Here is a 14,119-nt window from a genome sequence, read left to right as displayed (position 1 = left end):
GGGAGTGAAGGGAACTGTTGTTGATATTGGTACTGGGAAATTTGGTGCAGCACTTGTTGCTGGTGGAACTGGAGTCGCTGGAATTGTTGTTTTTGAGCCTGCATGGCTTGCATGCACTGCATTAAATCCTCAAGCTGACCTTGGCTGGCCACCGGAGGGAGGATGGTGGGTTCAACAAAGGTTGTTCTAACTGTAGAGGGCAGTGGAATAGTCACGGGTGCCACCGGGAGGAGGACGGTCAGACTAGGGACCCTGTCCACAGAGAGAGGGACGATGAACTGGCCGAGGTAGACGGTGGGTAACTAGAGTTGTTCCTCAGGGGTATTTCGGCATTCGGTGTTGCTGGAAGAAGCCATAGGTGTTGATGATACTAAACGGTTCTTTGAAGAGAGCTGTACAAAAGTTATAGGAAGGCCTTTTGAAGTGCTTCCCACAGACGGCGCCAAATGATGCTGCACGATCTGGGCACTCCTAGCTGGTTGTGACCTAGCTTCCAGCTAGAACGATTAGCACCTATGAGGAAGGAGGAAGTGAAGGGTTCCCAGGGAGATATCCTGGTGGGAACACTCTAAGGGCTAAGTTAGGACTGGAGAAGAATCTCAAAGAGAGAGTAGAGAGTAAGAGTGTTGAAAGTGCTTAAGATTCAATACCTTTGCTTCACGAGGGTGGTGGTCCTTTTATACCGGAGGCCGGTCACATCAGGTGTAACCGTTATTGCCCTAGCCGTTACTGCCAGGACTAAGGTGGCAGGTGTAGGCCGCCACTATGGGCTACTGCTGTAGGGTACAGACTCGTCAGGCGTGCTATGCTTTTCAGGGACAACAGGCACGACGCCGCCTGGCAAGAGATGTGGGCATTGCCACCAGATCTGGCAAGTACGGATGCCAGGTGGATCTTCCCTACAGGCTACTGAACTACTCTGATCCGGAAGGTATGGATTCTGCGGATGCAGTCCCGAGGTACTTCTCCCTTGGGACACTTAGCTAAAAGCTGAGATGCCCCCTCCTCAAGAGAGGAGAGCTCAGGGCTCCCTAGGAGAGCTCGGGGTTCCCTAGGAGAGGAGAGTTTAGGGCTCAAGGGGAGCTCGGGCTCCTTCGCGGGGAGCCCAGGTCCCTTAGGGCTGCAGGAGATCGGGGTGCTTAGGTCTTGCGCTCGGGGCGGGCTGAGCCTCGCCTCCTAGCGAGTTGTTACTCCCGCCGAGTCGCTTGGTCGGGCTTTGTTGAGGTTGTTACGCCGGGTTGCGGCAAGGCTGTCATACTGAGTTGTTGTTCATGCCAGGTCATGTCCACGTGTCCCCGTGTTACGAAATCATGCCAAATCACCCTACATCTAAGTTATATCCCTAGGGTGATCCCTATGATGTTTATGTCAGTAAGTGAGCAAGGGGTTGTTGGGATGAGCCAAGAAGGCTGATTGGCAAGAAAAGCAAGAGGGGGAGGTGGAGCTACAAGGTAGTTATATTGTGTTTGTCCCTTTTCCAGAGGTTTCTTATACCTATTTTATAGGGGATGTGTCGTGCTCATCAAGGAGTTCTAATCCTGTTAGGAGGGCTTTCCAAACCAACCCAAAGAACCTATGCACGAGGGCACCCTTATTCAATCTCGGCGCTACATGGCTACCTTTGGTTGGTGGTCAAATTTGGCCACATCATTTGCTCCCACTTTCAAGGACAAGGTGATGACTTGTCCAAATCGTCCGAAGGAAGTAGTTGCTTCACCGAACTTTAAGGTCAACCTCTACCTTGTTTTTAATGGAGTTAGCACAAGTCAGCTACCAATCCAGGTTGCTTTCGTCATTCATGGTGATGTGGTTAATCATTTGTGGACCTCAACGTAGAGGTCAACAGTTTATTGGCCATTTATGGACATTGTCATAGAGGTAGCCTATTTGCTTATTTGCCATTTATGGAGGTTGGTCATTTATGGACCTCTCAAAGAGGTCCACCAATCAGCCATTTGTGGACCTCATCATAAAAGTCAGCATTTGTGGACCTCGTCATAGAGGTTGACCCTTTTGTGGACCTTGTCATAAAGGTTGATCATTTGCTAGTTAGTCATATGGACCTAATTGTAAAGGTTGTCCATTTTTTTGATGTTGGCTCGACAATTAATGCATGAATTGATAGTGCTTGCACCTAGGCCCAATATAAATTGGGTTTCTGGTTTAGGTTCTCATAGACGGTGCCAATTTGTTGTAGTCCAAATTCAGGCAATAAATAAAGAGGAGGAAAGATGATGGATGAAGGTGAGCAAACAAAGCTAACTTCCTCTGAAGACTTGCAAAAAGCAAAGAGTCTGGAGGTGTGCCCTAGGGTGATTTCTTCGATGCTTAAGTCAATAAGTAAGGGGTTATTGGGCCAAGCCAAGGAGGTTGATTGGCAAAGAAAGCAAGAGGACAAGGTGGGAGCAAGAAGGGAGCTATGTTGCGCTGGTTCCATTTCTAGACGCATCTTACTTATTTATAGAAGATGTGCCATGCCCACCGAGGAGTTATAATCTTATTAGTAGACAACTTTCCTACCCAGACCAAATAACCTATGCACAAAGGTACCTTAGCAGTTGTGCATTGAAAAAATCTCCCATGAATAAAAACATACAAGTATGGAGATGTTTTCCAATGTGTGACTGCATGTAGGGACCAACTTTATGAGGAGGAAATCTGAACTCGCATGTAAAAGGCACACTAGCCATACCACAGAGAGCTTGTAGTTTTGCAGGTTTGATCATGCGCCTCCTATTGGCAAGGATGCTCAGTGATCACTTCGACGACTAAGTCATTGGCATTTATATGCACCATCAACATTCTAGAATAGGGAGATGCAAATGGGTTCAAATGAATATATGGGATATCCAAATTTGACTCCTTCATATACTAACATTGGAACGAATTCGGAATGCAATTAGAATAACAATAATAAATTAAATTAAAAATGATAAAAATATTATACATTATTAGTAGAATGAATTAAAAATGACTTTGATATTTTATTTCATGAAAAAAAATTATATTGAAAATAAATTTTAGGGTAAAATAATTACCCCCTTATAGTTTTTATATAGTTTATGACAACTGCACTCGGTTTCCATGATTTTTTTTTTAAGAAAGCCTGTAAACTGTTTCATTGCAGCAAATCACCTTCAACAGGCGTAATAACATCAGGAGTAAGTGGCGTTTGTAGCATTACAACCAAATTTAGCAAAGTAATGAGCAACTCGGTCGCCTATGTACGAAGAACAAAGGAGATGGAAACCAGAGAAAATTTCTTTAGAATATCGGATCTCCTACCCACACTTCATTACAATTGCTATTATTCATGGAGAGATGTTACCAATGTACAACTATAATGTCATGTGGGTAGGCATGGGTAAGATTCCTGTGAGTAGGAGATCTAAATTGTTCTAAATGCTCAAGCCTCAGATACTTCTGGATCAGCTGACTCAATTTTATTAACAACCCGGCAAAACAGTATTTCTTGGATTAGGAAATAGGAACATTAGGTATGGTAATTTGCTCGTGCCACACCATATCATCAATTTGAGAATCTATTGATTGTTATTCCATGACTTTGTACCAATGAAATTTCCAACAATGCCATACAACTACTGATTGAGCATTTACTAAATAGACTGATGTCATCAGGCGGTGTGACATCCTGTTTACTCTAGCAGAAATAAATCCAAACCTCAAGCCTCTAAGTGGGAAATTCATCAAAGCGTATAACGAAATTGGTGCCGAACCAAATAGAATTTATGGTTGGGCAATGTAAGAATAAATAATCCATATCTTCAAAATCCACCAAATATAGTTCACAAACGCTATCAACTTTAGGTTGCGTTTGGTTGGAGTGCAAATGCTGAACCATTTCAAATTTTTACTCTGGTTTAGATTTGCATATGTTTGGTAAGGCTTCAAAAACCAAAAACTCATCGATATTTTATGCAACTTTGTGTAGAGACTAACGTATCTATTGAAAACAAAGAATAGATATTGATTTCAGAGAACGAAAGGAAATTTTGCTCTAATTGTTGGTCGAAGTAAATAGGTATTCTGGTTATATCTATTCCGAGTGTTTTTTTTTTTTTCCATAACCCAAAAGTGAAAGAGTAAATATTGCTTTAAAAAATGAAAGGAAATTTTGCTCCAATTGTTGGTAGAAGTAAATAGGTATTCTGCTTACATCTATTCCAAGTGTTTTCTCCAAAACCCTCGAAGAGAGAGAGAGAGAGAGAGAGAGAGAGGCAGAGGAGAACGACTTTGAAGTGTGAGCGGTGCAACTCTAGTGACCTCTACCTTCAATCTTTGAAAACAAAGAGAGGTAACACTATTCTCATTTCAATCAATGGTCTCTTATTTAGTTTTTCTTTTTCATTTTCAAGTTGCCTTGTACAGAGGGGTAGTTTTGTCATTTTATTTCTTCTTGTATGTAAATTATTGGGCATGTAATCTAAAGTGTTTATTTGTATTGTAAGTATAGTCTTGTCCATTTACTATTTAATATAAATATAACATTTCTAGGTGGATCGACCAAGATAGACCAATTGAATAGTCTCTCTTCTCTAATGTTTCATTTCTTCTTCTCTTTCTCTTGCCTAAACTAACATGGTGTCAAAGAAGGTTGCTCTATGATTTCTTTTTGTTAATTAATCTATTAAGACTGTTGTTTTCTTGACTAAATGATCAATATTAGGGTTGTTTTGATCAACCCTAAGATCTGTTTTCTCAATTCTGCAATTTCATAAGAGAAATCTTACTAGATCTCTCTTGGAAGACATTTGTTTGAAGTGAAACTTCATAGGTTATGTGGCCTAACCCAATTTTGCTTATCCTAAAGATTTCATCAAGTTTGAACAAGTGCTAAAGACGTTCTAATCTACTCTCTAAGGTGGCAATAGGTTTTTCCTTTCTTTTTTTGGACTCTCTTGTTAGTTTCAAGTGTTCTTGCTAATTTGAAAAATTCTTTGTTGGTTGTAAGAAATTCATCTCCTTCCTTCCAGTCTTTTTTATTAATCTTGAAATTCAAACTGCATTTTTTCTATTGGATTTCATTTGTTATCTATTGAACATGGGACCTAAAAAAGTTGAAATTATATCAATTAAGTTTGATGGAAGCAACTATGCTTTATAGAAGTTTCACTTCCAGTGTTTGTTGAAGGGAAAGGGTTGTAGGGCTATATTAATGGCTCTACAACAATATTTGATGCTAATGATGCAAAGGGGATGAATCAGTGGAAGATAGAGAATGCACAAGTTATCTCCTAGATTTTAAGCTCTATAACTATTGGTGTTGCTATTCCAATGAAAGGACTTAAGACTGCATACGACATGTTCAAATACCTTGAAATGGTTTATCATCTGCTGAATATGTCCAGACAATATCAAATTGATGTGGACATATTTTCTTATTGTTAGGGTGAGAAAAGAATATACAAGAATATCAAGCTAGCTCTATAAATCTTTGGACTAAATATGAGTTGGTTCATTCAGGGGAGCTATCTTATAATTGTTGTGTGAAAACAATAAAGAATCACTTTGACAAGAGGAAAGTAACACACTTCCTGATGCATTTCCCACTTGATTATGAGATAGTAAGGTCAAACATACCCAGGAGGGGAACTATACCAAACATAGATGCGATTCTTAATGAGTGATTAAGAAAGGAAATTCAACTTCTTACTAAATCCTCTCTTGATGACAAGGAAGAACATAGCATAGATGTAGTTTCTCGTTACCAAATAAAAGGGGTAGGGCTTCTTGAAGATACAATGTTATGAGTGCAAAGATTTTGGGCATGTTGCATCTCATTACAAGAAATTAAAAGGAATCTTTGCACCTATTACAAGAAACAAGGACAAATTATTGTCAAATGTCCAGCCTCGGCTAACCTCTACTTCAGCTCCCAAGACAGATTTTTAGGATTCTCTAACTAAGGATAAGATTCGCCAACTCGTGTCTTTGGCTATTTCCTCTATTTTTCTCTACTATTACTCTGGCCGGTGAATCTACTTACTTATGCTTATCTCCTCATATGTGGATTATTTGATTTTGGAGACCCAACTCACATGACAAAAGCAAGAGCTTCCTTTGGTCAATATAATCACATTGTTACTTACACCTCAGATAATCGTATTGTTACTTAGCTCCTAAGATTGATTTTTAGGATTCTCTAACTGAAGATAAGATTTGCCAACTCATGTCTTTGGTTATTTCCTCTATTTTTTCTGCTATTACTCTAGTTGGTGAATCTACTTATGCTTATCTCCTTCTCATATGTGGATTATTGATTTTGGAGCCCCAACTCACATGACAAAAGCAAGAACTTCCTTTGGTCAATATCCTAAGCCTTGCACCTCAAATAATCACATTGTTACTACTAATGGTGAAACTCTTCTCATTTATGGTTGTGATTGTTGGTTAGGTTAGAAACCATATTTTACATGGTCGAACCAGATCTGGTGGCTAGCTGAATTATAAAAAATTTCTAACCCAACCCAGGAAACCAATTTCCTAGTAATTTGAAATCAAAATTTCTACATCAATCTTACACTAAATCAAACCATATTTGAAACCCAAATTTAAATGTTTATCGTACCGAATATAGAGTCATCAAAACTAGCTCCTAGAGTGGTAGTTCATGCCCAATGTCAGAACCAAATTGGCCCTTAACTGAAGATGGCGCAGTCGCAAGACTAAAGTCGATTTAGAAATGCCTTTTCTACAAAACCGATCTCCAATGTAGCTTGGATTCGTTACAACAGTTTAAGCTTGAGTATGTCTACTATTTTTCCCCAAAACACAACAAATAACTGATGAATACCAGACCCCACCACAGCTAGATTGAACTAGATTGGGTTTTTTGGGTGCGAAGGGGGAAGAGAAGAGAGGAAGAAGCTGGAGAGGAAGAATGAATCATCTCTCCCCTCTTAGTCCCCTATATATAGCACTCTCCTAATCCTATTAGGAGCTAATCCAAATCAGATTTGTATCAAGATTTATCTTTAATTAGATAAGCATTATCTTCTTAAGAGAATGTGTGCTCCATACCTAGATCCATACTCATTTTCGAACCAAACCACATGCAAATTTAAGTTATTATGTGATCGCTTAACTAATCACATTAGTAATGGGCCTAAGGCCCATTTTCTTTAATTAATCACTAACTTAGGCATTGCAAGGCCACATAAGCCTAACCATTGCATGGCATGGGACCCGCAAAGGTCTCATACAACCCCACATGGTTTCATCCCCTCTCTAAAAAGAGATAGGCTGAGTTCACCATACAATGTTAACGAACCCCTTGAGCCAAACACATTGGACTCAGTTTTGGCCCAATATTTATGCATAAATAACCCTTGGGTTCAACCACCCTATGAAGCCCAAGGGTGATGAACTCATGTGAGATTAAGCCTATCAGGCATTTTATCCCTATAATCATCAAAACACTAATCACAAGAAAGGACATCTTCCTTGATTACAAAATGTAGTATCACATTCTTTTCTCAGATGGACCCCTAGATTAAAACCTTTTGTAGATCTTTTTTTTGAAATTAATAATATGATATATATAAATAAATTTTGTAAATCACATTTCAAATATAGTTGAAATCCACTATCAATAATTTAAATTTCTATTAGAGAGAGTGTAGACTCTAACATTTACTTTGTCTAATAAAGGGCCAAGCCTATCACTATGATCACCGACTCAGGTAGTTTTCTAAAACTCTCCAACATGCATAGGTATTTAACCCTTGATGGATCTCACTAGTAGGCATATCAAAAGCAATTCAATCTAAGACCTCTTGCATTAACATAATCAAGTCTTGGGGTTAAGTGTAACTTTTCAATTTTGCCCATCTATCTCCAAGGTCCATGACATATCTAGAAATTAGTTCAGATTTAATGTTTCACCCAAACTCTTACTAACTATGCTTGGGATCTAACCCTACCAGCTAAGACAAACTGCTCCACCAAGTCAGCCTTGTTAGGTTAAACTCCCAAATTCTATCCACTAGCCAAGAAGATTCTAAACTAACTTGAGTATCATAGGTTTCCAACTTAAAAAGTAATTCACAAAAACATACCATTGTCAGCATAAAACAATAATGTACTTATGTTATTCATTCATAGATGTTTATATGCATCAATTTGATTGAAGCTAAGGTCATACATTGTCTAACAATGATAATCTGGTTTTGTCTACTTGTTGGTCCGCTCTTGTCTTCCTTCCTAAGACTTTTTTGTACCTAAGGTAAGTACTAATTTAATATATATTGGACAACTTATTGATGATGGTAACAATTTTTAAATGTCAGAAACCCCTAACTCTACCAAAGGCCAGAACAACCTAATTCCTCTTTCTCTTCTTCCAATCTTCAATTACCATTCATCTCTTTATTGTTTTCCTTCTTAGTACTCATGCATGGTTGAAAGTCAATTCAGATTGTAGACTATATAGTTCTTATTATCAAATTAAATGCATCCATGATATGTCATGTATTCAAATTAAATAAATAAATAAATAACAGATGATGGCTCCTGTTTACAAAGGCATTGATTCATCATTCATTTGATTTTGAGTTTTTCAGATGGGCCATGTTAGTGTTGGGAGCATCTACACCAAACCTTAAAGCTGTTGATACCCAAGCTAACATCATGGTTGATGGTTAGCCAATAATGACCCAAGGAATACTCAAATTGGCAGGCATCTCTACACTCTCAATGGGAGACATAGGTCACTAAAAATCATTTGTCACAAATCGGGTTGCAAAATTAGTTGAAGATGGTGCGATCTTAAAACAAATTATGTTACCATCTTAGTGAAAGCAATATTTAAGAAAATGAAATGAAAATAAGTGCAACAACACACAAGATTTTAATAGATGGTCCTTGCTATAGCACAACTCAAGAAATAGAATTATAAGTAGATAAATCTTATTAGAAAGATGGATGCTTCTTTTTTTCATTTATACATCATATACAGGTCATGCACTAATTCATATATTAACTAGTAGAGGGATAGATGTTTCTTTGTATTCATATCAGGTACCTACATGAACTAACAATGGTTTGCCAATTTATCTATTGCTTGTGTACCATTTATTAACATGTATGATTTTTAGAAGGTGGTTGATAAACAAAATAAAAGTAGCTAGTTAAAAATAGGAAAAACTGGTTGTTAGATGACTATTTTTTTTATTATAGGAAAAGGGTGTTAAGATGATCTCATATGGACAAGCGTATGAGTTATTAGCAACTAGATAAAAACTGGTTGTTAGGAAAACAATGTGTTAAGATGATCTCATATTTGTAGGTGTCTGAGTAATTAGCAACCAGAAACAAACATGTTGTTGGATTCATGGACTATGAAATATAGTGGGAGTGATCAAATTTTCTACATTATTTGGGTTAGAAACCCAAATACCACTCCATATAGCGACTTGTCAATGATTTGATCATGAGCAAGTTGAGAAAAGGTTGCTAATTAAATTAAACAGGTTGTTGGAACCTGTCCAAGCTTCTTGCAAGCAAATTTGTTTGGTAATGAAGTCCCATTTTCTAATTCCCTAGCAGAGAAAAATCCAACCGGGACACCTTGGTCTTGGTGACATGTTAAAAGATTATTCAATGGGCTAACTTGTTAGCTAGATCTGATTAATGTATATATAGTTGCATAATTTGTTTGGCTAGATCTGGTTAACTTGTTATCTCTATAATGATTGATTAGGTCCATTAATACAAAAATAAAATAAAATAAAACTATGAGGCCCACTATTGCGAAAAAAAATAATTTTATTCAGCTCACCTTTACACTAGAGGAGTTATATATATAGAACATTTGTACTCATAATGTGTCAAGCTAACAAGCAAGGTGCCAACCAAATTAGATTTGGATAATCTCCCAATTTGATTAGAAGAGTGCTCTATAAGGAAATAAAAAGAAGAAGAGGGCAAACCAAATTAGAAGACCACTCTCTCTTGTTTTCTCTTTTTCTCTTTTGTCTTCCAAGAAACCCTATCATGACCTGGGCTTTTAGTGAAACTAGTTTTAGGACTGATTTGGGCATGAACTTCCACCTTGGGATCTGCGTTTATGGTATCCATATCAAGTATAAATCTCCCTCATTGTTTGGTTTCAAATTTGGTCTGGTTCAATGCAAACATGAGTTGATATTCTTGTCTATTGTGATGATGACTTACAAAGCCTATTGATTCGTACAACTTGGGTCCTTGTTTTGGAACCCATTTTACTATTGGGTCATCAAGATTCCTCTTGAAATAACAATGATGAAAAGTATGATCCAATTTACAACAATAATAACATGTATGCCTTATTCTATTGGTACTTTTACAAAATTAGTTTTGGTGAAACTTGTTCTATTGATGGTAAGAATAACTTACCCTTCTTCTATCATGTTTTAGTCTCTCTCTTCCATCAAAATAATTTGAATTCTTAAAGTGTTGGGAAGACCTTTTGATTCTTTCAAGATTACCCTTAAACTTTGAAGTTTTATTAACTATTTTGACTCTAACTTGAGGATTGTCCTAGGGTCTTTCTAAATTGACTATATCATTCTCATTTCTTAATTAGTTAATTTTAGTAGATTTAGATGAAATTAACAAACTAAGAATATCATTTTCTCCCTTCAATTCATTAGACTTAGCTTCTAAGTCTTTTAAATTTTTTTTGAAGCTTCATATTCTTAATAATTATATATATCCTTTTATTTATTTCCATAAATTATTGATGTAAGATAGTTATCAAGACCTTGTCACCCTCTCCAAAACATATCAAAACTTGTGGAAACCAAATCCTAACTCAAAACCTCCAAATCTACTATTAAGTCTACAAGATTCCCTTCCACCGGTCCTAATCTGCCTATCACCACATTTTCTACACAACCACGCTTCATCATATGAAACAAGACCCTTAAGTACCCAATCACACCAAATTTCATCCTTAAATTTTGAAATTTCATTATCCATCCACCATAGATTCCATTTCAATGAATATGACTTTATGACACTTCACAAACCTAAAATCTATGATCTACACATCGTCAACACAATCAAACCCTTCCACTAGTCCCTTAACCCAATTATTTGTTACCCTACCAACTTTCACTTAGAAATTCCTTCATTTACCCCTTGAAATGACCAAGATTCCAATCTAAGATCTACGGTTGGCTGATCAACTTAACCTTAAATACATTGAATTGTTAGATCTCCTATCCTAACTATTTGATTGAAGATCCATCTCATTCCTTGGACCCTAAACACTCATAGATCTACATCTACCAAGTTTTGTATCTCCTTACCATCACTTCATCAATTATCAAGCCTAGATTTTATTTTGACCCTTTTTCAATGGCCAAAACCATCAAATCTAAGACCTAGACTCTAATCATAATTAGAGACCAATCAAACTTTATTAATAGATAGACTCCAAGCACCCTTAGATCACCATTTGCTAGGTTTCACCCCCATCTTACTATCATTTCACCCTTTATCAAATAAAGATTCCATTTATGTTACCCTTAATGATAGAAACCCCTAGACTAGAAATTCCTCAAGGTAGCCCAACCATTAAAATCCTGAAACCTTTCCATCACCTTTTCACAACTCTCAATCACACAACCATCTAATTTCAGACCTAAAAATATCTATTTTACACTTTATATATACAAAAGATTTTGATTTAATTATTATTGTCAAGTGCAACTAACAAAATCATAAATGTTCATCATAGCACTTCTTATAAGACGCCAAAACTTCACCATTCCCTTTCTACATTTCCTAATCAAAAGCATAGATCTTCATCGCCACACTTCTCCCAAGACCACCAAACAATATCATTCACTTTTTAAGACCTTCAGTCAACCTTTAGACAAATTTCAAACCCAAAATCCCCATTCTACCTCTTATACAGAAAAGATTCTAATATGATAACTCTTGTTACCTACAACTCTCAAAGTCATGCTCTCAAAATAAAGGTACCCAAGGCAAAGTGTCACGGGGTTAGTTCTACAGCGAAAGAAACCCATGCGGCATCCAGGCCAAGGTAGGCCAGGACAATCCTTTGTGTGCTACAAGGCTAGGAGTTGCCCGATGAGATAGCTCCACCAAAGTCAATAGCACTAGATCATGATCTCAAGTCGCATGGCCGGGGCACTCGGCTGGCTCTGATCAGTCAATGGGAGGCACCTCTTATGTGCTAAAGGGGGACGACCATAATGAGAGGTGACTGTGCGCCAAAGAGGTGGATGGGCACCGATGTGATGGGTCTCCTGTATGTCGATGATGAGGAGCACCTGCATGCCATGTTGAGAGGCAACCGCTTGGGCCGGAACACACTCGTGTGCTAGAGGCAACGCGGTAGCTCACTCAGCTTAGGCAAGAGGCTAGCGTGGTGAAGGGTCATGCTTGAGCCAGGTCCACATGCCAAGCCTCCCTTGAGTGTTGGTTGTGGTTCCGGTCCACGCACTGTCCCCATGAGCAAGTATACACCCATGAGGAACCCTAATAGCCATGCTAGCCATTAACCAGGGCTGCCCCGCAAGGGAAGTTGGTCTAGGAGTGCCAAGGTTAGGCACCCAAGGAGGTCGACCACCCTTCCTCAAAGAGCACGTTAAGCTTTTGGTGGTCTGCCTGAAGATGACATCAATTCTCCCAAAAATCTTATAGGAGAAAATGACGGTTATGTCCCTTAACGTAAGCCTACCAAGTGTAGGCAAGGCTAAGCCTGTGTCAAACCGTAACAGGCTCTCCCACTCAATACATTGTCATGTCTTGTGCCATCCACTTCTCTGCCAGTTCCAGGGCTCGCCTGGCCAACCCGGGTCTTGTCTATATTGGTGTCCATTTATGGGGACAAAACATTTCACCATGTCGGCCTGCCTGGACTTCACCCCCTGTGTTGAGGTTACTCAAACCGCGCAATGGCTATGCCGTTGAATTGTGTGAAAGAAGGGCCCTCAAAGAAATTGGATGTGTGCTTCATGGCGGTCTGCCCCATGTATCATCTTACTTCAAGGCTCGACCATCTTCTTGGTAGCTTTTCGATGGTGCTACCGAACACGATGTGATAGGTCTACTCCTACTGTTGGCGATGTGTCATGGGTACCCTTTCACCATGCTGGCCTGCAGATTTCACCTCGCCATGTGCAGGTTACTCAAACCTAGTCCATGGCTTATGCTCTCTTGGCCCTCGAAACTACACTTCACCTCGCTGGTTGGGGCTACCTCTTCGCTCCAAGGGGGCCCCAATGTGATGCTACCTCAAGGAGATCTGACCATAATGTGTGCGAGTGGTGGCAACTTTTACCAATGATGTTACTGAACATGCACTTGCCTTCTGATGAGCGGTTATTGCTGCAAGTGTTCTGCCTTGTTGATAAACTAAGCATGTCCTCCGATGCATTGCCGGTGTGGTGCCTCCATGCTCCAATGGCCAGTGTAACATTCCAATGTTGTGGCTTTAATCAAGGACCCATTTGATGAAAAACTGCCACTACAATGATATTCCTTGACCAACCGTCGACACCAACCAATTTTGGACTGTTGTCGCTGCCTTAGTAATGCCTCAGACAAAGCTATGGAACAATGGCTCATCTATCATGAAAACAATATGTAGGCGCACTGCCCAACACCTCACCAAAATGAACAGCAACTGAAGTCTGTGAGGAAACATGGCACTCCCCCACTAAAATTGCCACAATATGCCTTGGAAAAGGCTCATACGTCTGCCCTTGCATGAGCACAACATCTAATGTGGCTTCCCCCACAAGGGCACTGTTTTTGGGGTCATTGGAATGGGGACATGATGAATGGCCTCTTGCCATGCCTGATATGCACCGCTTGCTTGAACCCGAGTGAAAGTGCCTTGGGACCGCACCCCATGATGTGCTGCTTGTCGAGATGATCGCTTCAACTGGCTCTGGGCTAATCTGCTGAGACAACTGCGGCAACAATTTCTAGCTCGCTCTGATACCAACTGTCACGGGGGTAGTTCTACAGTGGAAGAAACCCGTGCGACGTCCAAGCCAAGGTAGGCCATGACAAGCCTTTGTGTGTTGCAAGGCTAGGAGTTACCTGATGAGATGGCTCCACCAAGGTCAGTAGCACT

The sequence above is a fragment of the Nelumbo lutea genome, chromosome 3, assembly GCF_056320005.1.
Source record: "Nelumbo lutea isolate HS-2025 chromosome 3, American lotus-T2T, whole genome shotgun sequence".
NCBI classification, from domain to species: domain Eukaryota; kingdom Viridiplantae; phylum Streptophyta; class Magnoliopsida; order Proteales; family Nelumbonaceae; genus Nelumbo; species Nelumbo lutea.
Note: the sequence above shows the minus strand (reverse complement) of the source record.